The sequence below is a fragment of the Prionailurus bengalensis genome, chromosome A1 (genome assembly GCF_016509475.1).
Source record: "Prionailurus bengalensis isolate Pbe53 chromosome A1, Fcat_Pben_1.1_paternal_pri, whole genome shotgun sequence".
Taxonomy (NCBI): Eukaryota; Metazoa; Chordata; class Mammalia; order Carnivora; family Felidae; genus Prionailurus; species Prionailurus bengalensis.
In genome coordinates, this window is record NC_057343.1 from 76,000,093 (window position 1) to 76,007,728 (window position 7,636).

Below are 7,636 nucleotides of genomic sequence, written 5' to 3' on the forward strand. Positions count from 1 at the left end.
GCTCTAAGGTAGGAGGAAGCAGGCGACCAGGAAACAGGATGTGTTACCCTGGGTCATCTGGACCCTAAAATGGCAAGGAGAGCCTTGAGAAAGGAGATGGGTCTCTCTGCCCCATATATTGGAAGGGACTGAAACTCAGGAAGCAAAGCCTTGATTTTTGCAGTGTAATAATCTCAGTGAGAAGCTGAGAAGATGCCCAAAAGCTGACATGGGGAGATGATATGGCTGGAAGACTATTTCTATCTTGATTTGGGGGTTGAGGATAAGTGTGTTTTCCTAAAGAAACTCAAACCTCATGCTTGTACCTTGCATTATATTTATTTGATTTTTCATTACAGGCCAGCTGAGTAAACGTCCAAGCCAAACTTTGAACGTAAAAATTGGTCCTCGGACAGTGACGTCCTAGCACGAGCAGTGGGGACGCACTCAAGACCAACTTGGAGAGATACCTCAAACACCTAGTTTCTCATAGTAGAAATAAGTCAATAAGTGAGGGAAGGAAGAAATCATAACTAACAGGAAGAAATTTCCCACCAGGTGGAAAAGAGCAGCTACAAAAACGTGGAGGATTATCACACAAAACTTGAGGTAATGGAAAAAAATAAAAGAGTAACAAAATCAGTACGCTCAAAAAGGTGTGAGACGAAAAGAAAGTATTAAAAGATGCGAAAGGAGAGACAGTAAAGCGTACTTGGAAAAGGATCGAGTTTAGGTTTTGGAAACAATATATGATTATTCGAATTAAATTTTAATGCATGGCTGAAACAGTAGATTAGATATGTTAAAGAGAAAATTAGCAAATTAAATGATACACTTGAGGATATCACGCCGTACGCTAAAAACCAGTAAAGAGGGAGACAATTGGAAATTCTATTTAAGAGACGGATATAGTATTTAATGAGACCGTGACATATATGAAAACTTTAAATTCCAAGAGGATAGAACAAAATCAACGGGGAAAGTCAATATCAAAAGAATGAAAGAACTGACGAAAAGACAGAAATCTTGATATTGGAAAAATGCAATCAATTTCAACCAGAAATAAAATAAAATATGCCTGGGGCGCCTGGGAGGCCCAGTCAGTTAAGCGTCTGACTTCGGCTCAGGTCATGATCTCACAGTTTGTGAGTTCGAGCCCCGCATCGGGTTCTGTGCTGACAGCCCAGAGCCTGGAGCCTGCTTCAGATTCTGTGTCTCCTTCTCTCTCTGCCCCTCCCCAACTTGTGCTCTGTCTCTCTATGTCTCTCAAAAAATAGATAAACGGAAAAAAAATTTTTAAATAAAATATGCCTAAGTACATCATGAAAGCATTGGGGCACTAAAGACGAAAGAAATTCTTGGAAGGCATTGGAGTGTCCTTGCTTTTAACCATTGGGCTATAGGCCACATGACTGTCGAATTCTCGCATTAAATTTAAAAATATATTTAATTATGTATGAGTTACAGAAAATAGGTGAAACATGCTGGTGTAGATAGAGAGTAAATTATAGAAAAACTCAAATAAAAATGAAAGAAAGCTGGAATAACAATATTAATTGCCTACAAAGTAGACTTTAATAAACATAATTAGGGACAAAACACATTATTGCAGAATGATAAAAAGAATATGAATAACCAATAAACCTCAGATTTAATATCCTACACCTATGCGAATGTAAAAAGAAAACAATATATAATATAAATTTGATAAAATTACTAAAAAATCAACCAATGTACAAAATAATTAGAAATGTTAGCATCCCTTATTTATAACAATTCTTTCTCAAGAAATCATGACATAAGTGATAGATCTGGAAAGAAATAGAGTAAAATCGCAAATAACAAGATTGATACAAGAGGTAGAGACAGAGAGGGAGAAGCATCTCAAATCAGACAATAGCTATGATTTTGAAATATCTGTAATTTTGAAGTGTACAAAGAATATTTCCAATTACCAACATAGGGCAGAGAAAAAGTCTCAACGAATACAAAGATAGCTATACCACGTACATACGTTAAACTGGGGATTCATATTTTAAAACATCCCCAAAGCTTCATACTTTGGAAAATAAAATACACACACATTTAAATAATTCCTGGGTTAGGAGCACCTGGGTGGCTCAGTCAGTTAAGCAACTGACTTCAGCTCAGATTATGATCTCATGGCTTGTGAATTCGAGCTGCAGCAGGCACCCTACTGACAGCTCAGAGCCTGGAGCCTGCTTTGGATTCTGTGTCTCCTTCTCTCTCTGACCCCCCTCTTCTGTTCGCGATCTGTCTCTTTCTCTCTCTCAAAAATAAATACACACTAAAAAAAAATAGAAGGCTGAGAATTCCGTGATGAATATTTAATTCAAAGAGTTAGAAAAAGAATAAAAGAGTGAGCTCAAGAAATATTGAAGTAAGTGGCTCATCAATGCAATGTCTAGCAATTAATGAAATAGAAAAGAGAATCCACAGAAAATATTTCTTTATGTCTGAGTTTTTAGAAAGACAAATCCCATGGCTGAAACTCTGGTATGATGAACCCAGAAGATATAAAGAAAACACACACACACACACACACACACACACACACACAAATCACGAATCAAAGTAATGTGGAATAATGGATTCGATTGCTTAAGAAACAAAATGGTTATATAGATAACTTTCCAACACACATAAAATAGACATTTTCAAAAAGGAAATATTATTAAACCTCACTCAAAATGAAATATAAGACTTAACGAGCCATTTGTGAAATTAAAGCTATAAAGGCTGTAGATTAACATTTACCCTCCTCCCCACCCACCTCCCACGTGCAAAATAACACCAGGCCCAGACAGTTTTATAACCAAGATCTATAAAACCTTAAAAGAACATGTAATCCCTGAGTTATACAAACTGTTCCAGAGGACTGAAAAATGAGAGTTTCCAAACTGATGAAGCTACTATGGCTTTGATAGCAAAACCAGGCAAGGCTAGATTGAGAAAGGCACATTATAGGCAAATCACAATTAAGAAAATCCATAAAAAATGTTAAATATCAGCATCCCAGCACTCTTACCAAAATTGTGAAAGTGAATGATGTGTCATCAATGAGCCAGACTCACCTAAGAATAGCCAAAATGGTATCATTCACATCAGATAAAACATACATGAAATTCTGCATATCATATTAACAGATAAGAGGGGAAAGGTAATGTGATCATTTCTATAGATGCTAATGTGATTAAATCAGCTGCCAGTAAGTGAAACTACAACAACGGACCTGGAAAATAAGGATAGAAGATAGCTTCCTTTATTTGTTAAAAGGGAACTATAAAAAATCTATCCAAAATAATATCTAATGGTGAAATTTAAGAAACAGTTCTGGCAATCATGGAACAGAGAAAGATCAACACTATTACTACTTATGCACAACACTACATTGGAAAGAGAGTGGAACAAAATATAAGTCAGTAAATGAATAAACATATGCAAAGAAAAAAATAAACTGTTACAAAACCACTATCCAAATGAGAATATGAAATTCAACAAACAACAGTGTTTCTAAAACTAAGAAACATACAAATGTACAACTCAGATGAGAATACCATCAAACTCCGTTCCACTTCTGAGGGGGGAAATTCTTAAAATATATGTTGGTTTTCAATAGGTACACTTACAAGAATTTGTCAGAAGACTTACATGTTAGACATAGTTCTTGGGGATAGAAATATATTATTCAAAACATTTCTCTTCTCAAAGCAGGCTAATTATTCCATGCAATTTTAAGGAACACTTCAAGTCCCTGTCTGGTAAGCCTGAGAAAATGGATCTTATCTTGTTATGGAGGAAGAAAGTCCAAGGATGGCCAAAACAGATTTGAAGAACAATAAATGGTGTTGGACGTAATGTTTATCCATATTAAAAAAAAAATACATCCAAGTGAATAGTCTAAACAAAATGTCATCTACTAGTTTGAAAGATAGAAATGCAAAAGTTAAAAAAAGTAGAATTCTAGAAAGAATTTTTATTTATGTTTCTTTTTTATTTAAATTTTGGTTAACCTACAGTGCAATATTGGTTTCAGGAGCAGAATTCAGCGATTCATCACTACATACAACACCCGGAGCTCATCACAAGTGCCCTCCTTAGTACCCATCACCCATCTAGCCCATCTCCCACCTCCTTCCATCAACCCTCAGTTGATGCTGTATCCTTAAGAGTGTCTTGTGCTCTATTTCTCTCTCTCCTCTTCCCCCCGCACTTCCCATATGTTCATCTGTTTTGTTTCTTAAATTCCACATGAGTGAAATCATATGGTATTTGTCTTTCTCTGATTGACTTATTTTGTTTAGCATAGAACATTTTAGCTCCATCCATGTCATTACAAATAGCAAGATTTAACTCTTTTTGAGACTTTAAAAAATATTTTAGATAGGATCGCCAATGAGGTTGGGGGAAATAAAGAAAATGCTAGATAATTTTCTGCATGAAAATAAACAAGTGCACTAAATTAAAAGATCATCCACAAATGTGAGATGATATTCTCAAGACATTTAACTGAAAAGGATCAGTACCCTGAATATATAAACAGTGAACCACTGTGCAGAAGTAAAAGAAATTCATAAAAATGGTCAAAAGATATGAACAAGAAATTCTTAGATTTAAAAGCTTAATAAGAAAAGGATATGCAAGTTTATTATTTACACAAGTAAACAGAGGAAATGTGTGCTAAAATATCTCATAAATATCAAGTTGATCAAATCTGCACAAGTCTGATAACTCAGAGTATTGGCAACACTTAGGAACTCTTACCCCTGACACCCCCCATGTGCACAAGGGCGTTTTCCCCACCATGCTTGTTGTATCATTGTTTGCAGTAGGAATATAGCAATAACTTCTCTAATATTATGGGAATAATTAATTGTGTTTGAACAGTGGAATGATAACCAGTTGTATAAAAACATTGCCTAACTATACATTTCAAAGTCTTTCACATGAGCAAGATAAAAAAAAATCCATATAATCATGATTTGTGTAAATTTTTTAAAAAGTAGAAAGAATGCTATCTATTATTTCTCTATTTCTCCATCACCTTATCTCTTATCCATAGAGAGATCTATATTGAGATCTATCTATCTATCTATCTACACATATATACATATATATACATATAGATACATATATATATATATATATATAGAGAGAGAGAGAGAGAGAGATACATACAGATATCTCAAAAAATATAAAATAATCCAGGAGTGTGATAGAAAAGAAGAGCTATCTCACTGAGCCAAGAGAGAAGAAGAACGGTCTTGTTTTCTTTGTGTGTTTGCTTTTGTTTTTAGAGAAAGAGACAGAGGACGAGTGGGGGAGAGGGGCAGAGGAGCACAGAGAGACAATCTCAATCAGGCTCCATGCCCAGTGCAGATCATCAGATCCTGGGATCGCGACTTGAGCCAAAATCAAGATTTGGATCCTCAACGGACTGAGCCACCCAGACACCCCAGAAGGGTCTTGTTTTAGTGTATATTAACAGCTGCATTCAAAGGAAAGAGGGAGACTGAAAGTAACAATGACAAAATATTAATTAACATGTGCTTGCCACTAAGGTCTCTGCTTTTCAATACGTTTGAAATATTTTATACCTTAAAAAATTAATCCAAAGTTAAAAAGGCAAGAAGAATGCATGTTTTGTAAGCATACAAAATTACGGAGACCTTCTTACACTTGTGTGTACACAGTATGCTATGTAATTCCTTACCAAAAGTAGATGTTTAATAAAAGTTAGCTGCCCTCAAGACACCATGCAACAGAAAAGAGAGTATTTGCAGCTTCTGGAAACAAACTGGATATATTACTGCCGCAATTCCTTAGCCACATGACTATGATAGGATTGGTATCACAACTGCAAAGCATCTTGTATTTCTTGAATACCTGTGGTTAGCTAAAAATGTGCAGCCAGTGTCAAAACCAATTCTCTACTTAGAAATTAATTTCTGAAAATGTGCCCAATAAGTAAGGATACGTAAAGCACCCGGTGCCTCTGAGAGCACCGTCAAGTCGTTCCAGGAGTCTAGACCCTTGCTCTATCAGCGTGGTCCCTAGACAGCGAGCGTCAGCATCGCCTTGGAGCTGGTTAGAAAGGAAGAATCACAGGCAGCTTGCCAGATAAACAAAGTCAGAGAATGCGTGTCAACAAGATTTCCAAGTGGTTTATAGACGCATTCATATTGAAAAGGCACTACTATAAAAATATATTGATCGGGATAAATCCAGTTGCTTCTCTGAAGAAGCATGTAATGAGCATCTACTCATTAAAGCATATCACTTGTTTTGTCCCTTTTCTAAGAAAACATGTATAAAGAAGAGCAACACACCTTTACTAAAAACCACTTTCATAAAGGTCACTTGTGTCTGAACACAGAAAATTCAAATGAGCTTGAATCTTTCAACCTTCTTATTTTATACCCAATTTAAATCAGAAGGTGTCAAGTCAATCACCCAAGGCTATATATGCAGTTAGAGAACTTTTTTTTTCCTGTCAAACAAATCAAAGGGAAGTATCCAACTCTTTTAGAAAGACAAAGGACCCAAGCATTGGGCTCTGAGGAGAGATCTGGGTCCACATCCTGATTTGGCTCCTGGTTCAGACACAAAAATCTCTCTGGCCCAAGGAAAACCTATTAAGCATCTGTAATCCTTAGCTCCTAACCTGGAAAAGGAAAACACTGCTCCCGTTTCTGGGGTCTGTCAGACAAATGAGGACACGGGAGAGAGGAATTCTATTAATGTGAATTTCATTATTGTCTGTCTTCTTCCTGACACCATGGTTGAGGCAGGAATACTAGAGTGTTCTGTAGTTGGGTAATTCCCTTCCCAGATAGGATAATCCCCTTCCATGGTGGTATTTTTCAAATCTCACCATCCTTTAACGGGTAAATTTCCTGCCAAGGATAGTTGACTGTGACTATTTTCTCTTTACTTCAGCTTTGTACGAAAATGTAATACTACAGATTATTTTACTCTTTACTTTTCAGTTTTCTATGAAGCTTCATTTCTACAGTATCTTTCCTCTGATCTCTGTCATGAAAATTTCGTTACGAATGAAAGAACAGAAATTTGCAAAACATGCATCCTACTCAGAGCATAAAATGATTAGTCTTGAGTTTTGATGAAAATTTTCAGGAACTGAAATGTTTAATCCACATACCTGGAAATTACGGATTGTCAAATTCATGCACTACCCATTAAATTGAAATTCTGAAATGAAGGATGGTCACCAGACAAATACAGGAATTACACCCTTGATCAGCTCACCTGCACCAGAAATCACTGAAGCCATAAATATCGAAGAATGTTTGCATGAAAACCTGGATGAATTGCTGGAATTAGGGTATGGATTGGCATGAGAGTGAGAAAATTCTGAAGGTTGATGATTTAGAGAAGGGTCCACATTCTCCTGCGATTTACCTCCAGGAATCTTATGTGTTTCTCATGGAGAAGAGCCCAGGGGAAAAGAAAAACAAACAAACAAACAAACAAAGAAAAATCTTAGTGTCCTATCCAGGGTTGTGGGTACGAGGAAAGAAAGAGGAGGAGAAGGTGAGGGACAGGAGATAATTTTGAAATAATTCCAAGGGATTATCCTACCTGAGGTAGAGAACTACCCAACTACAGAACAAGC